This window comes from Nyctereutes procyonoides, unplaced genomic scaffold (assembly GCF_905146905.1).
Source record: "Nyctereutes procyonoides isolate TBG_1078 unplaced genomic scaffold, NYPRO_anot_genome, whole genome shotgun sequence".
NCBI classification, from domain to species: Eukaryota; Metazoa; Chordata; class Mammalia; order Carnivora; family Canidae; genus Nyctereutes; species Nyctereutes procyonoides.
In genome coordinates this window covers 26,893,353-26,904,277 of record NW_026575049.1, presented here as the reverse complement: position 1 = coordinate 26,904,277, position 10,925 = coordinate 26,893,353, and the positions used below count along the sequence as shown (strand labels likewise).

Here is a 10,925-nt window from a genome sequence, read left to right as displayed (position 1 = left end):
TTCAAGGCCCCAGTCAGATGTTCCCACCTCTGAGAAGCCCTCCCAGCCTCCTCTCCTCCATGCACTGGTTAAAGGCTGCAAGGAGAAGGTGTCAGGGGGGCAGATGTCAATTCCCAGGCACTTCCTGCTTTCCACCTCAGTGTGCTTCAGTATTCTGGGGAGGTCTCCAGAAGGAGAGGCACAGGTGCTGGCTGTTGGAAGGAAAAGCACATGGTACCTAGGTGGGGTGGGAATGGGTGTAGGGACATGATAAAGGGCATCCACCCAGGGGGATCTAGGTAGCCAACAGATTTCACTGTGAAGGGCTGAGCTATAACACCATGTATACCTCACTTTATGGGCTCTGCAAAATCCACACTTATTCCCACTCCAGGGCCTTGACACGTGCTGTTCCTTCTGCCTGGAACATTCACGTTTTCTCCTGATGGGCACATGTCTTGTTTTCTTACTTCTTTCAGACTCTGCTCAAATTTCTCTTCTGCAGAAAGGTACTCTCTGACCTCCTTATCTAAAGTAGTACCTGTCACTCTCTATTCCCTATGTCACCTTGTTTCTTCCTGACCCTTAACACTACCTGATATTATATTAATCATTGAGTTATGCTTCACTAGACTCCAAGCTCCACAGGGGCGGGGGTTTTGTACTTCATCCGATACTTTATCTCCAGTAGTAGGTGTTCAATAAATATTTTTTGGACCCATGAGTGGAACATTGAAAGGGTTTTCAAGACTAATCTTGACCATATAACATTTACAGGGATACAGACCCAGCAAACAGTCCCTGGGTATTCCCTTCCCTCCCTGTGTTGGGCTTTGGGGATGCAAAGATGGAAATGATGGGATTTTTGTCCTCCCGGTACTGAGGTGCAGGGGGAGATGAAGGCTCAAACAGGTGCATTTTGATGTTTAGCTGTCAACCTCCCTGTGCTTCGGTGTTCTTCATCTGTAAAATGGGGGTAATCATTCCTATCTTGTAGGTTTATTGTGCAGATAATGAGATAACACACATATAGCACCTGGAATTCTGTTGGGTACATAGTAGGTCTGTGAGAGTGTAAGTATGTATATGCCCCAAGCTGGCTCAGAGGGAAATGGGGACATACACACACAGTGTATACACTTAAATGTTTTTCTTCCACCGAAACTCAATTTATTTGATCAACTCTAGAAGTTGAATCTGTGTTGGTCAGAGAGAATACCAAACACTACATATAGTGCTCATCATGTTTCAAGGACTCTTCCAAGTGCGATGCATAATATTAACTAACTTAAACCTCAAAACAATCGTAGTGGCCAGATACTCATACTGTCCCACCTCACTGTTGTGGATGCTGGGTTTCTGTCCAAACATGAAAGACCTGGAGCTGAGATGAACAACACCTAGGCTCTAGTCCACAAGATGTCCTTCATCTCCTCCCATGACCCCATGAGATCTGCCACAGGATGTCATTTGACTTATGAAACTGGACAAAAAAGCTGAAGACGTGCAGTCAGGGGACAGTATAAGTCTCAAGGAATTGAAACATGCATAGTTCCTCCTGAATGATCGTGCTGCAAACTTATGTGCCCCCAAAAGAAAGACTAACTATTTTTAGAAAGAGGGCAGTAGAGGCTTTTGGAATTATGCCTGAATACAGTCATAATTGGGCAAGGGATACAGGGAGCTCCAATTTTGGCAGAGGGATCTTTTTGAAATGCAGTTCTGACCAAGTCATCCCTCTGTTTAAGACTCTTCAATGCTGGAAGGAGGCAAAATATCAACAAGGAAAAAACCCTCACAGGGGCCAATGGTTCTCTCTAGAAGGAAACCCAAGTCCTTTCTCTTGATGGTCTTTGCCCCCTTCCCCTGCACCCCGCACAACCTTTCCTTTGGTTTAATTAATCTGCCTGCTGTTTCCTGAATTGTCCCTAATTATTATTATTATTATTATTATTATTATTATTATTATTATTTTGTTCACGTGGGAAGCACCTACATATTTTTCAAAACTCGATTCTGGGAAGTCCTTCTGTATGAAGCCATACCTGGCTTCCCCAGGTAGAGCTAGCCAGATTTCATTTGTCCCCATTTGAAGGTTTACATAGTTCTGGGAACACAGGAGAGTTCTGTTTGGTCCCTTGTCATCTCTGGGAAGATTGAGCTCTCTGAGGGCAGGGACCCCTATATCCTTCAGTTTTCTGACACTAGGTAGTCTGTCAACAGATACTTTCTGGGCACCAACCATGTGCCTAGCACCTAGGTGCTGGGGAGCTGGCAGAGAAAAGACAGACACATCCCTGCCCTCAAGAAGCTTAGATTCTTATGAGAATAGGAGACACAATGAACACATGAAGCAAGATGATTTTTAGGCCAGACTTGTATCATAGGAAGACTAAATAGGGTGGCGTGGCAGAGAGGAACAGGGTATGTGGATGAGGTGCTTAGCTAGGGTGGCCAGGGCAGGCCTTTTGAGGAGCCCCATCTGAGATAAGACCTGATGAAGAAAAGGAGGCAGCTGTGTAGATCTGGGACAAGTGCTTTCCCAACAGAAGCAGCAGCAGGGACGCCTGGGTAGCTCAGCGATTAAGTGTCTGCCTTCAGCCCAGGGTGTGATCCTGGGGTCCTGGGATTGAGTCCCACATTAGGCTCCCTTCAAGGAGCCTGGCTTCTCCCTCTGCCTATGTCTCTGCCTCTATCTCATGAATAAATAAATAAAATCTTAAAAAAAAAAAAAGAAGAAGAAGAAGCAAGTGCAAAGGCCCCGAGGCAGGGACAAGCTTGGCTTATCTGAGGCTCAGAAGGAAGACAGTGGAGCTGGAATGGAGTAGTTGGGAGGCGGAGGTTTTCAAGGAAGGCAGAGACCCCACACACAGACCTCACAGCCACGAAAGAAAGCTTGGTCTTTGTTCTGAATGTGGCAAGGAAGCCCTAGGGGAAAACTCATTGCAAGAGGGAAAAAGACCATCACAGTGCTTGATGCAGAGGCCAAGCCTTGGGTTGTTGGCGCCGTCCTGAGTGCCAAGTGATGGCTGCTTCTCAAATCTGCCACCACCCAGCCTCCTGGATATACATCCATGGAGGCAGAGGCTGTAAAGAAACATGGAAAGAACTGTCTCTGGACTCTCCCAGCCTGGGTCCCCTCCAACAGAAAGGTGGACAAGGGGGAGGAAGCCATTCCTCTGTTCTGCTAGTTAGTTTGGGAAAAGGCTCAGCTTCTGTACAAAGATATCCCTCAATACAATGATTTGTTTCTCTCTTCCATAGCAATCTGGCCTGCGGCAAGGTCAGTGGACAGTTGCCAGGGAGGGTCAAGGCCATGGGTTGGGGGGACTGACTCCTAAGGGATTACAAATAAAATCAAGGATGATTCCGACTCATGTGAGCCCTGGGGCCCCTGAGGATCCCTCCCTCTTCTAGAGAATGCAAAACAGATGAGAAGTGCCTTCTCTTTCATCTCCCACAGACTGCAGCCAGCTCTGTGCAAACTTGTCCTCTTCCTGTTCTTTCTGTTATGTTGGGAAACTTTTTTTCAAATACTTTTCAGTTGGTTGGGTGTGTGTGTGTGTGTGTGTGTGTGTGTGTGTGTGTGTGTGTGTTAATTTCCCAGATTCTTTTGCACAGCAAGGAGAGCTTGGGGGCGGAGGACAGGTGACAGGTGGATGCCCGGAGGCTGCACCTGAGAGGGGGTGAGACAGGAGGCTGGGGCTTCTTTTGATCCCATGCTGCCAGCTTCTTCAGGCAGTGTGGTCCCCGGAGCAGTGGGCCAGCGTGGGGGCCAGAGGAGCCTGGCTGCTGACCACCTGCTCTCCCCATCCTGGCCTTGGTCCCCTGCTTCTGCTCACGGTGAGGACCAGTGTCTTGCCAGGGCCAGTGGTCCTGCCTGAGGGGAGCCTCTCATCACCTTTGTCTCCTTCCCTGGGGTCTTCAGAGAGCCCTTAGGGGGAGTGATAATAAAGATCCAAATCTCCCTGTGACTTGGCAGTTCTGGGGCTGTCTGAAAAGATAAACTTCTAGGGGCTCATTAGAAAGAATCCTTCTAATGGATTCATTGAGCTCTGCCTCCAAAATGCACGGACAGCTCAGAACATGCCCAGAAAGTGCTGCACCAGCCAAGCATCCCAGATACTGTGGGAGGGGAGCAGGTCCCCAGGGCCTGGGGGCACATGTGGGCCTCCCAGACATTGCTGAGGGGGATTTTTCCAGTGGTGTGGCCTTCTCAGGCCACAGCCAGGAGACATAAGTATGTTGGCCTGATTATGTAGCTAATTTAGAAGCAACCACTCCTAGAGGCTGCCCCTGACCTTTGTCACGGGTGAAGGTCATTATCAGTTGTCTGGGCCTGTCAAAGAATGTTTCCAGCACCGTGTGTGAGACCCCAATTTGTCATTTGCTCCTTGCTTCCACCAGCGGGGCCTTCCCCAGGGTGGGGTGGGTGAGAGCCCCAGCTCTCCTGCCTGGGGCTGTGCTGCTGACCACCCCAAGGCTGCACTGGAAGGAGGTGCCCCTCGAGGACTTTGCTGAAGAGAACCGCATCCTGATCTTCGTGCTCTGAGCCATGGAAGGAGCAGGAGCCCTGGGACACCGCAGCCTCAGACTCTGGGACAGGTCTGCACCTGCACCTGTCATACCACGGTGGGACATCCCTCTGGGGGACCCTGGGAGCCACAACCCAAGTCCCATAAGGGCCAGGGACACCTCTGTCTTCCAGGTTCTGCGGGACCCATAGCTGGTGATGGGTGTATACAGCAGGAAGAGTTGTGACCCATGCCCAGTGATGTAAGGGGGCTGGGAGGTCAGCCCAGGAGCCTGCTGGGAATTTGTCCTGTTCTTGGCCCCACACAGACAGAAATGAGAGGTGACAAGACTGTCTCTTGTTCACTTCGGCAACACATATGCTAAATTGGAATGATACAGAGAAGATTAGCATGGCCCCTGCGCAAGGATGACACGCAAATTTGTGAAGTGTTCTATATTTTTGCTTTGTGGCACTGTTGGTACCAGCTCCGTGCTGTTTCCTCCCCACTTGGGGGCCTTACCTTCCATGATGGCTTTTCTCTCCAAGGGTGGGCTCTTAGGCTCCCTTCTGATTGGGAGACTGTGCAAAGCTTATTTCTAAATTAAACTGTCTTATCCCTAAAAACAAAACAACAACAACAAAACCCATCTCAAATAATCTCAAACCCATACATACATCTATACATTAATGTGAATATTTTTTGATGCCCTTAAAAGTAGCTTTTGTGGGTAACAGATGGGAGCTACACTTGTGATGAGCACAGCATAACATATAGAGTTGTCAGACTGCTGTGTTGAACACCTGAAACTAATGTCACATTGAGTGTCAACTACATTTCAATTAGAAAAGTGTTTTAGGGCAGCCCCGGTGGCGCAGCAGTTTAGCACCGCCCGCAGCCCAGGGCGTGATCCTGGAGACCCTGGATCCAGTCCCATGTCGGGCTCCCTGCATGGAGCCTGCTTCTCCCTCTGCGTGTGTTTCTGCCTCTCATTCTCTCTCTGTGTCTCTATGAATAAATAAATAAAATCTTAAAAAAAAATAAAAAAGTGTTTTAAGGGTGCCTGGGTGGCTCAGTTGGTTAAGCATCTGCCTTTGGCTTAGGTCATGATCTTAGGGTCCTGGGATGGAGCCCTCAGCCCTCCCACTGAGCAGGGAGAAGGCTTCTCCCTTTGCCTCCTCCTCCCCTTCCTTGTGCTCACGCTCGCACTCTCTCTTTCTGTCAAATAAATAAAATCTGGGATGCCTGGGTGGCTCGGCGGCGGTTGAGGGTTGAGCCTCTGCCTTTGGCTCAGGGCGTGATTCTGGAGACCCTGGATCGAGTCCCACATCGGGCTCCCTGCATGGAGCCTGCTTCTCCCTCTGCCTGTGTCTGCCTCTGTGTGTGTGTGTGTGTGTGTGTGTGTGTGTGTGTGTCTCTCATGAAAAAATAAATAAAATCTTTTAAAAAGATATTATAAAAAAATAAAGAATAAATAAAACAAATTAAAATAAAATAAATTAAAAATAAATAAAATCTTTTTTTAAAAAAGGTATTTTAAAAAGTAGTTTTTGCGTGCAGAAAAGACGATTTAGGGGTTTGCTTAGGTTTTAAAAATTACTATCCCATTTATTAAAGGTATACATAAAAGGAAAAAACTTCATCCTTAAACTGTTAATTTCAGCTTAAATAATTTATTATTTTAATTACAGAGCTAGCAAATATTAGCAATCACTTCTCAGAAGGCTTTGATCAATTTTGGTCTCTTTTATAAACATAAACTCCTGTAAATATTTCCAATTGCACTACCCAACACATATAGTGTATTTTCTTAACTTCCTAAGTTTAATTGGCTGACAAACTTTTTCAAGTAACTTCAGTGATTCTTATAAGCCTAAGACGTTGTTGTTGTTGATTTAAGATTTTAATTATTTATTTGAGAGGGAGTGAGCGAGGGAGAGAGCACATGAACAGGGGCAGAGGGAGAGGGAGAAGCAGACTCCCCACTGAACAGGGAGCCTGATGCAGGCTCAATCCCAGGACCCTGGGATCATGACCTGAGCCAAAGGCAGACATTTAAGCAACTGAGTCACCCAGGTGCTCCAAACCTAACACATTTAGGTTATACATATGCTGTTTTTGAAGTTTGATGAGCTGTCCCAGTACAATATATAAAAGAATAAAATTTTAAGTTCAGCACATTCAATTACATTTTTATTTTTAAAAGTTTATTTATTTTTTAAGATTGTATTTTATTAGAGAGAGAGCATGCACACACTCAAGTGGGATGGGAAAGGTGGGACAGAGGGAGACAAGCAGACTCCCTGCTAAGCCAGAAGCTCAATTTGGGGCTTGACCCCAGGACCTTGAGATCATGACCTGAGCCAGGCACCCCTACTTATTATTTTTTTAGTAATCTCTACCCCCAAAATGGGGCTCAAACTCCTGACCTTGAGATCAAGAGTTATACACCCTCTGACTGAACCAGCCAGGTGCTCCTTAATTATGTATTTCATTATTTATTTATTTATTTTTAAAAAATATTATTTATTCATGAGAGATACGGAGAGACAGGGAGAGACATAGGCAGAGGGAGAGGCAGGCTCTTTGAGAGGAGCCCAATGCGGGACTCCATCCCAGGACCCCGGGATCATGATCTGAGCCAAAGACAGACACTCAACCACTGAGCCACACAGGCACCCCTCGATTATGTATTTTAAATTGGAATCACAAGGCAATATGTTATTTTAATAAACCAAGTTCTCATAAACATTATGAGGATATGAAAGACCAAAACCGCATTGACATAAAAATATTAACATTTCAGTGTTTGCTCTTTTTATATTTCTGTAAGTCTTCCCCAGGAGGGTAAAAAAGTACTTACTAGGGAAACTGTAAGGTCATTTGAGCAATTTTTGAGGATACCTACTCAGCTATTTGATGTTGCATAATGACCCAAGATCTATACCCTGGGTCCTTGTCCATGACCCTGATGGAAGGACTATGTGTAGATGCTCATCTCAAGACCTTCCGTGTGGGGTCATCTCAGAGCCCTTATGACTGCCTTGGTCCATATCCTTGGGACTGAGTCCTATCATTATGTAATTCTTTTCTTCTGTTGAAGGAAATCTGCAAACTTAGTTTCTACATCATTGATTGGATTTTGAATTTCTTTGCTTCTTAAGAAGTTTAAATGAAAAAAGACCTTTGAACTTCATGACATCTCTAGCTAATATTTATCGAAGGCCTGCTATGTGCCCAGGGTAGTTCTACAATGCTTTTTATTCATTCATTCATTTAATTGTAACAACTCTTTAAGTAGGTGCTATTATTTTCTCCATCTTCACAGATAAAGGAACTGAAACACAGAGAAATTAGGTAATTTCTCCAGAGTCATGTGGGCGGTAAAAGGATGATACAGGATTCAGAGCCCATGCTCTTACCTCGGACCTTGATTTTTTTTTTTTTTAAATCCTGGTAGGATCACTTAACTTTCTTTCTTTCTTTCTTTCTTTCTTTCTTTCTTTCTTTCTTTCTTTCTTTCTTTCTTTCTTTCTTTCTTCTTTCTTTCCTTAATTTTCATAATGATTAAAATAATTCTGTCTCTTTGAGGATGTTGACTACCCAGTCATAACTCCACACACAGACATGCACACTCATGTGGTTTGATGTCTGCTGGTCAGATGTATGCCTGAGTGGCAGATCCATTCTGTGTTAGCCCTGATAAGTGGATCTTTGTGTTTTGGGAAATGCCCTTCATTCTCAATCTGAAGAGATATTGGGAAACACTGTAGCAAAACATAAACAATGGGGACCAATCAGGAAGCTTTCACCATGGAACTAGACACCCCAAAACTCAGTGGTTTAAAACAATATTCATTTAAGGGTGCCTGGCTGGCTCAGTTGGTACAACCTGCAACTCTTGATCTCAGGGTTGTAAGTTCAAGCCCCACGTTGGGTGTAGAGATTACTTACAAAAAAAAATTAAAGTAACAAAAATAAAATCTTTAACAAATAAATAAAACAGCACCATTTATTCTTTTTTAAAAAACAGCTTTATTAAGGTAAAATTGACATATAATAAACTGTACATATTTAAAGTATACAATCAATGAGTTTTGATATATACATAAATCTGTGGAACCATCACCACAATCAAGATGGTGAACATATCCATTACCTCCAAAAGTGTCTTCAGGATCCTTGGTAACCCTCCTTGCAACCCACTTCTCCCTCTTCCAAGTCCCAGGCAATTCCTGATCTACCTTGTGTCACTATAGATTAGTATGTGTTTTTAAGAATTTCACATAAACTTTTTTGTTTGGCTTCTTTGATTCAGCATAGTTATTTTAAGATTCATCCACCGCTGTGTTTACCAACATTTTCCTCTTTTTATTGCTGAGTAGTATTCTATTTCAGTTCTATGGATATACCCCAAGTTATTTATCCATTTTCCTCTTGATAGGTTAAGCTAAAATAGCTTGCTTATGCTTTTAGGATCAGTAAGGAGTTGGCTGATTCAGCTTGGAGTTGGCTTCAAGTGGTAGGCTGGGTCCTAGTTTGCTCTGTCTCTCATCTTCCTTGTGCTGGCATGCTAGCCACAGAATATTACTCCTCTGGTGACGGTGGAAGCACAAATGGGAAAATCCCATGGCACATATTTCATGTTTTTTTTTTTTTTTTCAGTGTGGCCACAAACATCGCATTGGCTAATGTCTGTCCAAGCCCAAGCCCAATAGCAACAGGGTGAGGACATTTACACTGCCCACGTGGGAGGGGAAGGAGAAGACACATTTGCTTAATAGTCAACCCAAATAATACACAGAAATGCATTGTCCTACTATCCCAGGACACTTCCAGCCCCACTCATTCTCACTTTTAGAATTTGGTTACCTTTACGGCCTTTGAAATGTCAATAAATAGCTGCCAATCCCAGGCCTTTCTGGATGCTTATAATCCAGCGTTATCTATAACATGAAATTCCAAACAGAGGAACAACATTCACACACTTCCAGGGTGAATATAATTTCTTTCTTTTTTAAATTTTATTTTTTTTTTCTTTTTTTAATTTTAATTTAAAAATCTTAAGTATTCTTTTTTTTAAAGATTTTATTTATTTATTCATGATAGTCACACACAGAGAGAGAGAGAGAGAGAGAGAGAGAGAGGCAGAGAGAGAGAAGCAGGCTCCATGCAGGGAGCCCGACGTGGGATTCGATCCCAGGTCTCCAGGATCGCGCCCTGGGCCAAAGGCAGGCGCCAAACCGCTGCGTCACCCAGGGATCCCCTTAAGTATTCTTTACACCCAAGAAGGGGTTCAAATTTATAACCCCAAGATCAAGAGTCACATGCTCTACAGACTGAGCCAGCCAGGTGTCCTGGTGAATATAATTTCTAATCCATCTGGACTCATGAAAAATTTTGCTCATGATGATAGCAAAAATAATAACAATTTCGTGGATACAAAGACACACAAAGCTAATTCCTAGTCAATATTTTGGAAAAAAAATTTCAAGGATCTACTCCAGAAAAAAGAGAATGGGATCCAAAATGGGAGACATGCAATTTGAGAGTAAGCCAGTAAGATATATAGTAAGTTCAAATGATTGAGGTTGTGATTGTGAATTTTAATAAAAAATAAAATGAAAACCTTTATTGAGTGTTTGCTTTAAGCCAGGCATTGTTCTAAGTGCTTTCTGTATCAACACAGTAACCCTTCATAATGATCCTTAATCCTATGACATAGATATTATGATCATCCCAGATTTAAACAGAAGTTAAAGTATGGTTGCATGACCCAGCCAGGATCACAGAGCTAGAGTCCGATCCAGTGCCTGGCTCAACTACCTCAGTGTTTCAATAGTTCAGAATTTCCAAAATGGAAGCCTCATAATTAAAACATAAACAAATCTCAGACTTAAATTCCAGCTGATTTTACTAAAACCTACATGGAGGGTTGAGAAGAAAAGACAAACAGTGCACTTAAGTTTTATTACTTTTAGAATAGAATTTTATGCATGTTGACCAACTCTTTCTTTTATTGACATGTAGTTGACACGCAACATTGTGTTAGGTTCAAGTATGCTGCATAATGATTTGATATATGTATATATTGAGGAATTCTTTCTAAACATTTCACAAATGCCAATTGCACATTTTATTTATCCTAAAATGTGAATGACTTTATTTTTCCTGATAAGAAAAATCATGTAGGTTCATGGAAAAAAATTAAATAGTACATAAAGTATAAATGAGAAGATAAATATCATCCTAAATTCCACTATCCAGTGATAATCTTTGGTACACTTTGGTGAAGTTTGGCATAGCTTGCAATTCTGGACATCCTCTTTATACATATGTGTACACATATGTCTTAGTTTCTATGTATCATGTGTGTATCATATATCTCTTTCATTATCAATGAATACTGATCTATAATTATCCCTTGGCACC

General features: G+C 43.3%; 1 non-coding gene across 1 annotated transcript; it reads left to right on the top strand.

The window, feature by feature from the left end:
• Window positions 1–4,850: 4,850 nt before the first annotated feature.
• On the top strand, window positions 4,851–4,956 carry LOC129512264 (U6 spliceosomal RNA). Its single transcript, XR_008665001.1, has one exon. It is a non-coding gene; the product is annotated as a U6 spliceosomal RNA (small nuclear RNA).
• Window positions 4,957–10,925: the final 5,969 nt, after the last annotated feature.